Genomic DNA, 12,246 nt, shown 5'->3' with positions numbered 1-12,246 from the left:
GGTGGGGAACCACTGGCTGAGAAAATCAAAAGCTCCTTCCCATGGAGTGAGATCTATCACGAATCTATCCAGCTTGGTATGGTTTGACTGGAAGCAATAGCTCTCCATCGTTTCAGGAAGAACCCTATTTGGAGATTTCCTGTTTTGCTGGCGTGCTCCCATCCAACCACAAACCAGTCCTGACACTGCCTAGCTTCCAAAATCAGATGAGACTGGCATGTTCAACATGGCATGGTGTAGTGGTACACCTGCAGCAGATCTTCTACAGTGTGATTCCCCAAATACACCTGTTTATTGCCCTTTAGAAATGCCGACACATCACGGCAGCATTTCTCCTGCCCTCTGCCCACAGGATTTCCCTCTTGAAGACTACGGACAGAAGATGATGGACTGAAACCAGGCACATTCTCCCTTCTCCTCCTGGCTAACTAACACAACAGTAGCCTTGCTTTTCCCAAAGGCCAGTTTCTCTGAAGTATGTCTTCTGTCACTTGCTTTCTCCTCTGTGAACAGCCTTCTCGGCTTCTCCTTCTGCAAAGCCACATTTACCCAATGACAAGACCACCAGCTCCTCATAAGCCTTCTAGACTTGGTTGCCCTGGCAACACTATCTAATTGAGCCAGTGAATATATTCAGCATCACCCCCCCCCCAATTTTATTCTCTGTTAGGAAGTGATCCTCCACTTCTTGCCCTCCTCAATGGACTGTGTTTTGATTTGGTACAATATATGAGGCTCATATGGAAGGAATGCAGTTTTGCACAAGTTCATTGGTGAGAAGAGTGCTCTTTAGAACCATCTAAGGTATCTATGGTGACTTTATATCCTCTTGCGTATTTCACTATTTAATGGATTGTTAGGATGGTTTGCCAAAACAAACAGCTGCAGACCTGCAAAAGCTTAACACAACAGTGTCAAGTAGTCCAATGCTCAGATTCACAAAAGTCAAAAACCCTTAGATTACAGCAGAATGTGGCTGTGCACAGTGCTGACTGGCAAGCGCCTGTGACTTGTGAAACCTTTCCACACTTCCTTAGACAGGCATCATTCCCCCCACCCCTAAACTGGAATCCCACCCATCTCCCAGTCCTGGTAATGTGAGATGATGTTGTATAAGTCCCAGTATGAGTTACTAGAGAGCAGAAGCAAGAAGCTTGTCTGGTGCTCATGTTCTCCTTGTGGGCTTTCCATAGCTATTTGCTTGGTCACGGTGGGAACAAAACATTGGCCTCGAGCAACTTTTGCTCTGTTCTTGTTCTTGTTCTTGTTCTTGTTCTTGTTCTTGTTCTTGTTCTTGTTCTTGTTCTTGTTCTTGTTCTTCTTCTTCTTCTTCTTCTTCTTCTTCTTCTTCTTCTTCTTCTTCTTCTTCTTCTTCTTCTTCTTCTTCTTCTTCTTCTTCTTCTTCTTCTTCTTCTTCTTCTTCTTCTTCTTCTTCTTCTTCTTCTTCTTCTTCTTCTTCTTCTTCTTCTTCTTCTTCTTCTTCTTCTTCTTCTTCTTCTTCTTCTTCTTCTTCTTCATCATCAGCATCATCATCATCATCATCATCATGGTGGCAAGCCTTCTTGGTGTCAGAGAAGCCTACAACCCTATGCATTTACATTCTGTAGCAATGCCAGCCTCTTCCCTAGGGTCAACAAAATGTGCAAAACGCAGTTTCAGCTTCAACACAAACGGGTAGCTGCACAGAAGGGAGAATTCAAAGTGGATCATTTTCCCCAAATATCCTTCTTAGCACAGAACAAGGATGGGATCGAGACACCTGGCTTTTCCTGCCAGATAGTTCCTAATTAACTGGGATTACAGCAAACCCTCAGATTTCCCCTCTAACTCCCCATTTTGGATTTACGGCAGCTGCTTTGCACTGCAGCTTAGCGGTTCTTCTGGAGTGGAAAACAGAGAGACAAGCCCATTTGTTTCAAAAATAATCACTGAGACACATAAGCTGCTGTTTCGGCAGCACAGTGGAACAAATCCCGTTGACTTGCTATGCTCCAAACCCCTCTCCTCCCCCTTTGGCCTTGTATAAATAAGAACTGCTGGATAGTTCCGGGGTTTAAGCATCTGGCTGCAGAGCCAGAGGTTGGAAGATCAATTCCCCCACTGAGCCTCCTTGGCAGGGGCTGGACCGGATGATCCTTAGGGTCCCTTCCAGCTCGGCAGTTCTAAGATATAGCCTTCGCAAGATGTCATATTATCTAAGACTGCTATATATATAGGATTTGGCTTAAATTGGGTGTGACTACTACAAACCTGTTAACGTCTAGTAAATTGTCCTTTTAAGGTCCGGATTTGCACTGTGCAATGGCTGTTTGTTTCTTTTTGCTGAACCTCAAGAGACTAGCTATGTTCTGAGCAGTACTTTCTGGAAGAATTAGTGTTCATGCTTGAGGTCTCTTTTCAAAGGGACATCATACAGTGGTGCCTCGCATAATGAGCGCACCGTTTAACGACGAATCCGCATAGCGATCTATTTTTTGGGATCGCTAATGCAATCGCATTGCGATGTTCTGAATGGGCAAACATCGCATTGCGATGATCGGTAAGTGTTTTGCTTACCAATCTTCGCACTGCAATGTTTTTAGAACAGCTGATTGGCGGTTACAAAATGGCCACCGGGTGCCCAAAATGGCCACCGCAAGCATTTTCGTGTGCTGCCCTCGCTTACCGAGGTGGCGAAAATGGCGGCGCTATGGAGGATCTTCACTGAACGGTGAGTTTGGGCCCCATAGGAACGCACTAAATGAAGTTTAATGCGTTCCTATGGGGTTTTCAGTTCCGTTTAGCGACGATTCCGGATAGCGACGATTAATCCGGAATGGATTAACGTCACTATGAGGGGCACCACTGTAATTATTTATCACATGCATCATGTATCTCCTATAGTTTAAGCATTGTTCATTTACACTGACATCTTTCCTAATTATGTACAAAGTGTGTACATGTGTGGGGGTTGTCTACATGGATGAAAGGAAGGTATGAATAAGGGAAGCTGAACCCTCCAAGCTTTCCAAGAGCTCTCCAAGGTGCTGAATCATGTTATGCGCTGGGGCCAACCTACAGTGACTCCAATAGGGTTTCCCAGGTAAGTGAGACATTGAAGGAGTGGTTTTATTTATTTATTTATTTATTTATTTATTTATTTATTTATTTATTTATTTATTTACAATATTTTTTAGCCGCACCATCCTCCCAATGAACTTTCATGGCTGCGTAGGGATTTGAACTCAAGAATCCTGACTCTTAATCCCTCACTTTACCCACTGCACCATACTGGGCACCTTGCTGAACCATAGACTGTCCCCATACATCCAGTGCTCCTTTAAAGTTCGGAGCAAAACTCAGAGTAAATTTATCATTGCTCCAAAAATCAGCCTCCACTGTGCCCAACTGTATCTGTATATCTGTTTACAAAGTCATGGATGACTATAATTGGTTTTGTCCAAGTGACTCTGTCAATGCACGGATTATCAGATATGACTAAGATTTAGCAGAGAACTAAATATTTCACAGATATAAAAAAAATCAGTAAAGATGCTTTCCTTTTTGTATAGAAACTTAATGGACATTTTCTTAAAGTCAGTGATTTACAACACTGTATAAACAAGCAGCATCTAAGTATTCTCCCCAATTCTTACACACAAGTAAGTTTTAAAAGATAACTTTTTTAAAGTTGCCTAGTGCATCGACATGCTAGATCCAATACAATTTTTAAATGCAATCTCTGAGTCATCAAACCCCAGATGTCTCAACACCTAGATAAGTGAATTTGCTCCTGCCGTCTCAATGCCGCAGAATGTTTATGTGCGTCGTTGATATCTGTTAGAATAAACTGAATGGTGAGGCATTTTTCCAATCTCCCAGATTCATCGGGACAAGGAAAACTTTGCTTTTTGACCTTGCAGGAGGCCTAGCAACGCATGTGGGAGAGGTGGAATGAGCTAAGAAAATTGAGAGTGAAGGAGAGGCTCCTGGCTGTTGAGCAATTAAACAGAAGTAACAGCAGGATCGGGAGGGTTGTTTTTTGAGTTCACACGCTGAGGCTAATTATCTCCCCTTCTGAATCCATTGATCTGGAATGTTGTTCTACTGCTTTTACTCCAGCCTGCACAACTAAATGGGCAAATCAAACACATTAGAAACCTGTATCAAAACCAACAGAGAGTCTTGGACACTTTGAACTGCTGGATAGCTCAGTGGTCTAGTCAGAGGTTGGGAGATCGAATCCTTCCACTGGGCATCCTTGACAAGGACAGGACTCCATGATCCATGGAATCTCTTCCAACTCTGCAGTTCTAAGTTTATGATTATATGATTATTAAAGGTTTAACCCATCTCATCAGGCATGTGGACCGTGATCCATTTCTTCAGATGCATGGTTAGAGCCTCCTAACCAGACATCCTGCATGGGTGTTGCACTGCAACTCATGTGTTGCCCTGCAATGTGTTCTATGGGTTGATGGAAGATATAGTCCAATGTATCTGGAAGACACCAGCTTGTGCAGAGGGAGGTAGTGAGCCTTCAAAGACAAGTCATTCTTCATTGTTTAAGACTGATCTGCTGAGAGGGGCAGCTACTAATTAGCTATGGTGCATGCATTGTAAAACACGCTTTCCATTGCAGCTGCTTAATTGCTCCAGAATCCCTTGGCCATCAATTTCCTTCAACTTGTTTGGCTTAACTCACCCTTCCCAACATACATTTCTAGTTCTCCTGCAAGGTTTCCTTACTGCCCTTTTCTTTCTAAAGAACTTTGTCAGAAAAATTATTCCTATCCTTAATCCAGTGAATTGTCAATGCTAAGAAGACCCATCGACTTGAATGAGAGGCACTTCTGGGCAAAGGCAACTGAAAAATGGGAAGAAACCCTAAAAATTTGGGAAGAAATCCCCACCCACACACACATTCCTTAGACCCTGAATTGTCTTGCTCCCTGGTAATGTGATATACAATTTTTCAGCCTAATGAATGCTCTTCCTTTCCATTCCTTCTAACATATTTACCTCTTGCACCCACTTAAATATGTACAAGATCTTGCAGGCTAATGAATGCTGTTCCTTTCAAGTCATTTAGCCAATACAGTTGAACAGGAAGGCTGTAACATTTCATGCTCAAGCTACACAGAGAGTTATACAGATACCTAAATGTCAACTAGTTTTTTAAAGGAGTTGGCTAATCCAGGGAAACCACGGAAGGTTATTAAGTGGCAAAGAAAGAAGAGCTACTTGCCTCATTCAGACTCCCGGCTGCCTCAGGATGGAACGCTTCTCTTTTACCCCTCCATTTCCTCTCTGCAGTCCTAAGTCGGCTTCTGTACTAAGATCTCAACCTGCCTGACATGACAGGACTCAAATGCCCAGGCTTAACATTGCATAGGCATCCTTCAGTCTCAAGAGACTAGGATAACGTCCTTTGAACAGAGGTCTTGGAACAGTGTCTAGTGTGGCTGAGAAGGCCAATTCGAGAGTGACAATCCCTTATGCAAACATTGCATAACAAATAAGTAAAATAAGCTACAGCTGTCTTATTTTCATTTCCTGTTAGTCAACATAGAAATGTGCCTTATACTGAGTTAGACCCATGAACCATCTCTCCAGCATTTCAAACAGCCCTTTCTGGAGACCACAATATCCCCTGTTGGTTACCCAGCCACTTACCACTTGGAGCCAAATCTGCTTTGCTTCTGAAACCTGATTTGAGCATGTAGGTTTGGGTTTTTTTGATGTTGTCACCCAACACGAAGCTAGAGCTCCTTGGTTCCAAAGCAAATGGAAAATGCTGGCTTAACAGAAACTAAAATCCCTAATGAGAGGGGTGAAAAGAGGTGGCCAGCATGCCTGCTGTGGCTGGATGCTAGGCACCTCCATTGGGATTTCACTCCCAAGTAAATGTAACCACATCAGTTGTGATAGCAAATTGCAGCTCATTGACAAGGTGCTGGTGGCATGCCTGGTCACGTGTCTGATTACGTGCCACCAGCACCTTGCTAATGAGCTGCAATTTGCCAGCACAACTGACCTAATATCAAACACGCTGGAGTAAAATCCAAAGAGGAATTCTATGCCACTAAATAACAAAAACTGAAGCAAATGGACATTTAAATACGTGACCCTCTACCACAATTGGCTAACTCAAAATAAAATAAAATAACTACTTCAAACATCCTAATAATTGCCACAAATTTCGTGCCTTTGAGATTGGTAGTTGACAGACCTATCTAAATGTCCAAAATGAGGAGTATAAAACCAGGAAAGAATTGGTCTTTCCAGTTGTCCCAGTAAAATAAAGGAAGGGCCAGTCTGGTGAAATTAACTTTTAATTAAATTGGGCTGAAGCGAGGGGAGGCGGGAAGCACAAGGGTAGAAGAGAGGCTTGCATTTTTACCCTAAGCTATTTTTAATAACTAAACTAAGAGATAATAACAGTACAGAGATATCACTCGTTATAATTTATTTGAACACATGCACAGCCAATTTGAATAATCAAAGTTCCATACATGCAAATTGCTCTGGGTTTATGACAGAAGAGACGAAGGTCTGTTGCCATGGCAACCCATGGAGACAGACAGATTTCAAAAAGGAAGCAAGAGCCCTCTTCCATCTTTCTATTTAAATCAAGACCAAGACGGGGGCAGAGGAAGAGTAAAAGATCGAAAGGGGTGGGGGGGTGGAGAAGGAAAAAGAAAATGTTGCAAGCATACATAACCACAGGCCAATTAATTCGTGGAATTAGCTGCAGATCCTGTTAGTTCCTTTCTTCTTGCAATGAAATAAAAACAGCAGCAAAAATAAAGACTTGCAGCACAATTAACTGCGAAGGAGATGCTTTATCTCTGTCCTTCAGGACTAATCCTGCCTTTGAGTAGAGCACGGCTTCCCCCCCCATTAGGTGATAAGACTACAAATCCCACCATTCCTGCCCACTGGCCACAATGAATGGGGCTGATGGATGTTGGAGTCCAACCCCTCCTGGGGAGCTGCCAGCTTCCTCGGCCTTGAGGTGGAATGAGGCCATCATCTTAGCCAACACACTTTGGGCTCCAAATTGGTAGCTGTTGAATCTGTTATTCTTGTATTTTTTTTTTAAGTACCAGGAAGGGGTTGGAGGTGAAGAACATGACTGTGGGATTTAAATTGACCGGCCTTGGGTAGTGGTCACCTTAACTCTGGTGGAGAAATTTTGAAGGCCACCCCAATGAGTTCTGAAATAGAATGTCTTTTTCTTTATGGAAAGAAAGCCCCAGAGAACATAAATGGCCCATCCACACGGTCCCTCCCCCAAACTTTTGTCCTTCAAAACAGACAGAAGAGTGGGAAGGTTTGTAACTTGCGGCTGCAGCAGTAACTAACTTCCAAGATGTAGCTCCGTGAAAACAACCGCAGCTCGCCTGAGTCATCCTTTTGAGTTATCTTTAGAGACATGAACTGGGATCTGGGAATATTTGCAAAGAGAAGGAATGATACTTGAAAAGACGCGGCGAGGATCAACAAGCCATCTCTTTCCTGTTTGCAGGTGTGAGAAAAAATGTCCTGCTTTCCCAGGCAATTAGATGCATTGTGTAAAGAAGAGCAGTGTAGCTTAGGAAAAGATTTTTCAGAAAGGTAGCTGTCTCTCGGTTTCAGAGAGAGCTCAACTGGAGATGGGGGAACCGTCAAACCCCTCTTTTTCTGATGGAGCTTAGTTTGACCCATCCTAAATCGTTTTCATCCAGCTTCTCAATCAATCTGCACTTTTACTTCCCCCAACTGCGTTATGAATGCAGTGTCTCCTAATACATTCACTTTTTTTGTCGGCAGACTTTCTCCAATATATGGAACAGTCTGTGAATGTTCGAAAGGTGAGAATGGCATAACACTTCTTTGGAGAAGGCCAAAGTGAAATGAGTAACCATTCTGGTTGGCCAATTACTTCACAAAGTCCAAACATGAATTGCTTATTTAAATGAGGGGATTAACCTGACATTGGATCTACAGGAACATTTTGAGAGGGGCATTTTCTGAACCCAACCTGCATTTTTGTATCTCTCTTCATTTCATATTCTGCTGTGAGTATCTGTGGTGTAGGGAAGTTACATGGAAATTCTGGATATTTTGGTTTTGCCTATTCCATAAAGGACCCTTTTACTGATGCATTTCCCCATAATATTGATCATTTGGGGAGTATTTGACTGCAGTTGCATTGGTGATCCAACAGAACGTGGTAAGATGAATAACCACGGCTTGTGGTTATTCATCTTACCAGTTCCAACTTTTTCCAAGGATTATTCTTGTGTCATGATAAATTACTCTGTAGGAGGACCATGGAGACAGAGACCAGGCACTCATAAAGGAGAGTGTAAAAGAGAACTGTAATAATTCAGGATGCAAGGGAATAGAGAAACATTATTTGGAAAGCTTATCCAAGCCATTCCACAAGCACATGCAGACCTATTTATACACCGACAGTGTACTCACACCCTTGGAACTCATTTCCCTCTTCTGAATGCACATGATAAATGTTTGCAAACAAGGGTGATTTGCTGGGGGAAAACCCATCCAAATAAAATTCATAATTCTCTAAAATTGCAACAGAGGGAGAATGATGATCAGCTGCAACCGGGGAGATTGAATCCTCCATATGAACAAGCAAGAAAGGAACCAAATTACTCTGTTGGCATACAAATACAATACATGTCCCAAAGTACATCTGGTGAGAGTACCCATTCTTCAGGCAGTTGAGCTCATTGTTGGTCAGGAAAAGGAAAGAAAGAAAGAAAAACAGTCTCTATCTGACATTCTATCATTTTTTTCCTCCACGCTGTTTTTACAGGAGCTGACCACTGTGGGCAAGAGTGATGGGTGACAACACACACAGAGACCCTAGGAGGGAGAGGACAACTCCTCATTTTTTTTTAAAAAACCAGTTCTTTAAATGCAGAAATCAGAGTGAAAACTTTGCAGCTATTTGGGAGAGAGGTGATTTTGTTCATCTGCATTCCTTCTACAACTATATATTACCTGTGTGACAAGGAACCTGAAATTATCCTAGGTTCTTTTGCAGTAGTCGAAATAAGATACAGAGATAAACTCTCTCTCTCTGTGTGTGTGGGAGGATGACAAGGAAACTGAAAAAGAACGAAGGAACTCAACTATTCCAAGTTGAGTTGGAGTAGTTGCTCTGTCCATGGTGCTGAAATGCTGGTCAGGAATGGTTATGTAGAGAATGGATTTAGAGGCTATAATCACTCCCAGGCATGATGCACTAACCTGTGCGTAGTGGGAACATGAAGGATCCGTGCATTGCCTCCTACATTTCCATCCTATGCAAAGACACTTTTGTGCGACTTGATGTAGCACCCAGAGACTCTTACTTTAGCGTAATATGTTTATGACACTGCCGGAAGAAGGCAGTACACAGTACAATCACAGTTCATCACTGAGTATGGTGACTTTGAAAATAGGTCTGATCGACCACTCTTCCTTCCCCCACGTTCCATTCTGAAGGCAGTGGGTTCAATCTCATTCTTAGCCCTAAATAGCCTAGACTCATTGAATGAATAGTGCTTTTAAATTCAATCCTCGTATACATTCCATTGATTCAATGTCTCTAGTTGGCACTGCCAATTGGATTTAGCCTAATATTACTATGCAGTTGGTATCCTCCCCCCCCCCCCACAATTTGGCAAATGAATGGCAAGTTCTTATTATTCTTAGCAAACACAATTGTGCCATTTTCTCTGGGTGGTTGGAAGGGGGCACAACCTACCATCTTCTCTACCTAATTGGTCTAAACCTAGGTGGATCACAACACCAGTTGCCAGATCTGAGAGACGGAAAGCTGGCGCTTTAGATGGAACTCTCATTGGCCAATGCCAAGGACATCACCAACCTAAGTGACTGTTGAGAAACATGCCATTCTGGGTGCAACATGCAATAATATACAGGTGGGCCCTGAATCTGTTTACATGGAAGATCTTTACAGTTCAATCAAATGTTCTTCTGTGTATGGCTCAAGACTGTAACCTTGTCTTACCTTTCCATATATTGCCAAGAGGAGGGGGCTGAATGAGAAAAAGAGAGAACTCAAGCTCTCGTCTCTTGCCTCTTCAATTTTACTGCCAAGGAACTGTGCAAAAATGGCCTAGGGGCATATATGGGGGAAAATATACCATCATCAATCATCCTGGGAAGTTGTGACATGTAACAGATTTTGCATCAGCATAAGAGCTTGGTGTAAGAAATCTACACTCTCTCTGCACTCCAGAGTCTTGGGTGTCTATGGGAAACTCACTGTATTTCAGCTAACAGATTTTAAGTATATTACAAGCAAAGAAAATAATTTTGTTTCATGTCCTCCATTCCCCTGGGGATGGAAAGTTTCAAAATGATTGCCCCCGGGAGGTGAACATTTAGGATTTTTGGGGTTCCTTTAGAAATGAATAAGTCTGTCCACTTTGATCTCTCAATTTCTTGTTTTTCTGCTTTATTTCAGCCTCTTTTGGATCAATACATGGATGGGGAATGGGGTATAGAAAGAGACATATATTTTTGCAGTCTTTACTCCTAAAATACACATTTTCCCCCTTGCATTTTTCTAAGTATGGACATTTCCAAATCCTCTTTGCAAATAACCATCCCCTAATACAAAACAGTTTAGTATCTACTTTCCCTAGCATATATGCCTTTTTGCTTGCATGTTTTTGAATTGCAAACTGAATCCCAACATTCTGAAAGGGGCAGGTTCTGCTGCATGAACATGTTCCCGTTGGCACCCAAGTTCAGGAAGCACAAATTGCTGTTGTACAGACTTGACTTGAATGGCCCTTATGCAGTCTCTACTCTCTTCACTAAAAATGAGAACAGTGGTGAGAAAATGGTGACTCGCTTAACTCCCTCCAAGAAAGGTAGATTCAATAAGTCTGTTCTAGTTGCATTATAACACATCAAAATAATCCACTATCTTGTATGTTTTTTTTAAGACTCAACAAATATGCTGGAAATAGCAATGGGAATGCCTCCAAAACCACAGTCCACTAAACAAACTGATCAAATAATTGCAACTTATTAAATCAATGTTTATGTAGAAGCCTTATTGATTTAGTGGGGTTGCTCTGATTGGTCCTTCCTTCCATCTTTCCATTGTTCTTTCTCTTCCTTCCTTCCTTCCTTCCTTCCTTCCTTCCATCCATCCATCCATCCATCCATCCATCCATCCTTCCTTCCTTCGGCTTACATCATAAATCCCAATTGCGACAAACAATAGATAATTAACATAGCACTAATGCAGCAAGTTGAGGGAAGTGCTGATCAGAAAGGAAATCAGTTAGGTTAAGGAATACTTCATTCATGGACAATTAATGCTATTGATTGCCCTTTGATTTGCATTTTTAAATGTTCAGCAAAACAAAACCAACACAGTGATGTGACTGCAAATCTGGTAACTCCAGGCTTAACGGTCACTCTTTCTCGGACTGTGCATGGAGAAACAATGCTCAAAATTGCAATTAAGGCAGACCACATGAAAATGAAAAGAAATCAGCCAGACGAGCTTCTGAAACCAGCTGTTGATGGCAACACAGTGGGGAATTAAATGCAAAAGCGAGACTTTTTTCCAGTGGGCGGTGACAAAGAAACTGCACTGCTGGTATCTTTTGGGAGAATTATTAATATATATTTTGTTCTACGTAGGGATGCTTATTGATTTCTTTCTGGGGTTTTGTGGTTTTGAATTACCCATTTTTATTCCCAGAACAGCACCCGTGTCTTAGTGATAAATCATTCCTTTCCCATTGTGAGGTCGGAACCGTGTAAAGACCACAATGTTCCTGAAATGTTCTACCTCTCTCTCTCTCTCTCTCTTCTTCTTCTTCTACTCTTTCACTCACAGTACTGCAAGAAACAAACAAACACACACGCAAACACCTCTCTTGATGCACTTTTGTGCTTGTCTGGTTATCGGTTTTGTGTTGTTGTCTGTGCGTGGGTTCGTTGGTGCTTTGATCCATTAATGAGGTCGAAGATGGAGGGAAGGACTGATGAGAACCGGCAAAAGGGAAGGGCCAATGTAACAAACCTCTGTGTGCAAACTGTGCGGTCTTAGATGTCCATTTGTTAATTTAGAAGCAAAGAAGGCAGAATTCTGGTCCGAATGAGCCAAAGAACAATAGAGGAAGAGAACTGGGAATAAACGAATCAATGAGTTTCACTTCCTCTCATATCAACTTTTTCTTTTCTTTTTAAAAAGAGTTCTTTCCATCCCATTTACAAGGA

The 12,246-nt window shown here is 42.1% G+C and overlaps 1 protein-coding gene across 6 annotated transcripts in view; it reads right to left on the bottom strand.

The window, feature by feature from the left end:
* Positions 1-12,246, bottom strand: part of NECAB2 (N-terminal EF-hand calcium binding protein 2) — a 161,585-nt gene that overhangs the window by 22,447 nt on the left and 126,892 nt on the right. The window lies entirely within an intron of this gene.

Source organism: Pogona vitticeps, chromosome 10 (assembly GCF_051106095.1).
Source record: "Pogona vitticeps strain Pit_001003342236 chromosome 10, PviZW2.1, whole genome shotgun sequence".
In the NCBI taxonomy this organism is placed as follows: Eukaryota; Metazoa; Chordata; class Lepidosauria; order Squamata; family Agamidae; genus Pogona; species Pogona vitticeps.
This window is presented reverse-complemented; position numbering and strand designations above follow the sequence as displayed.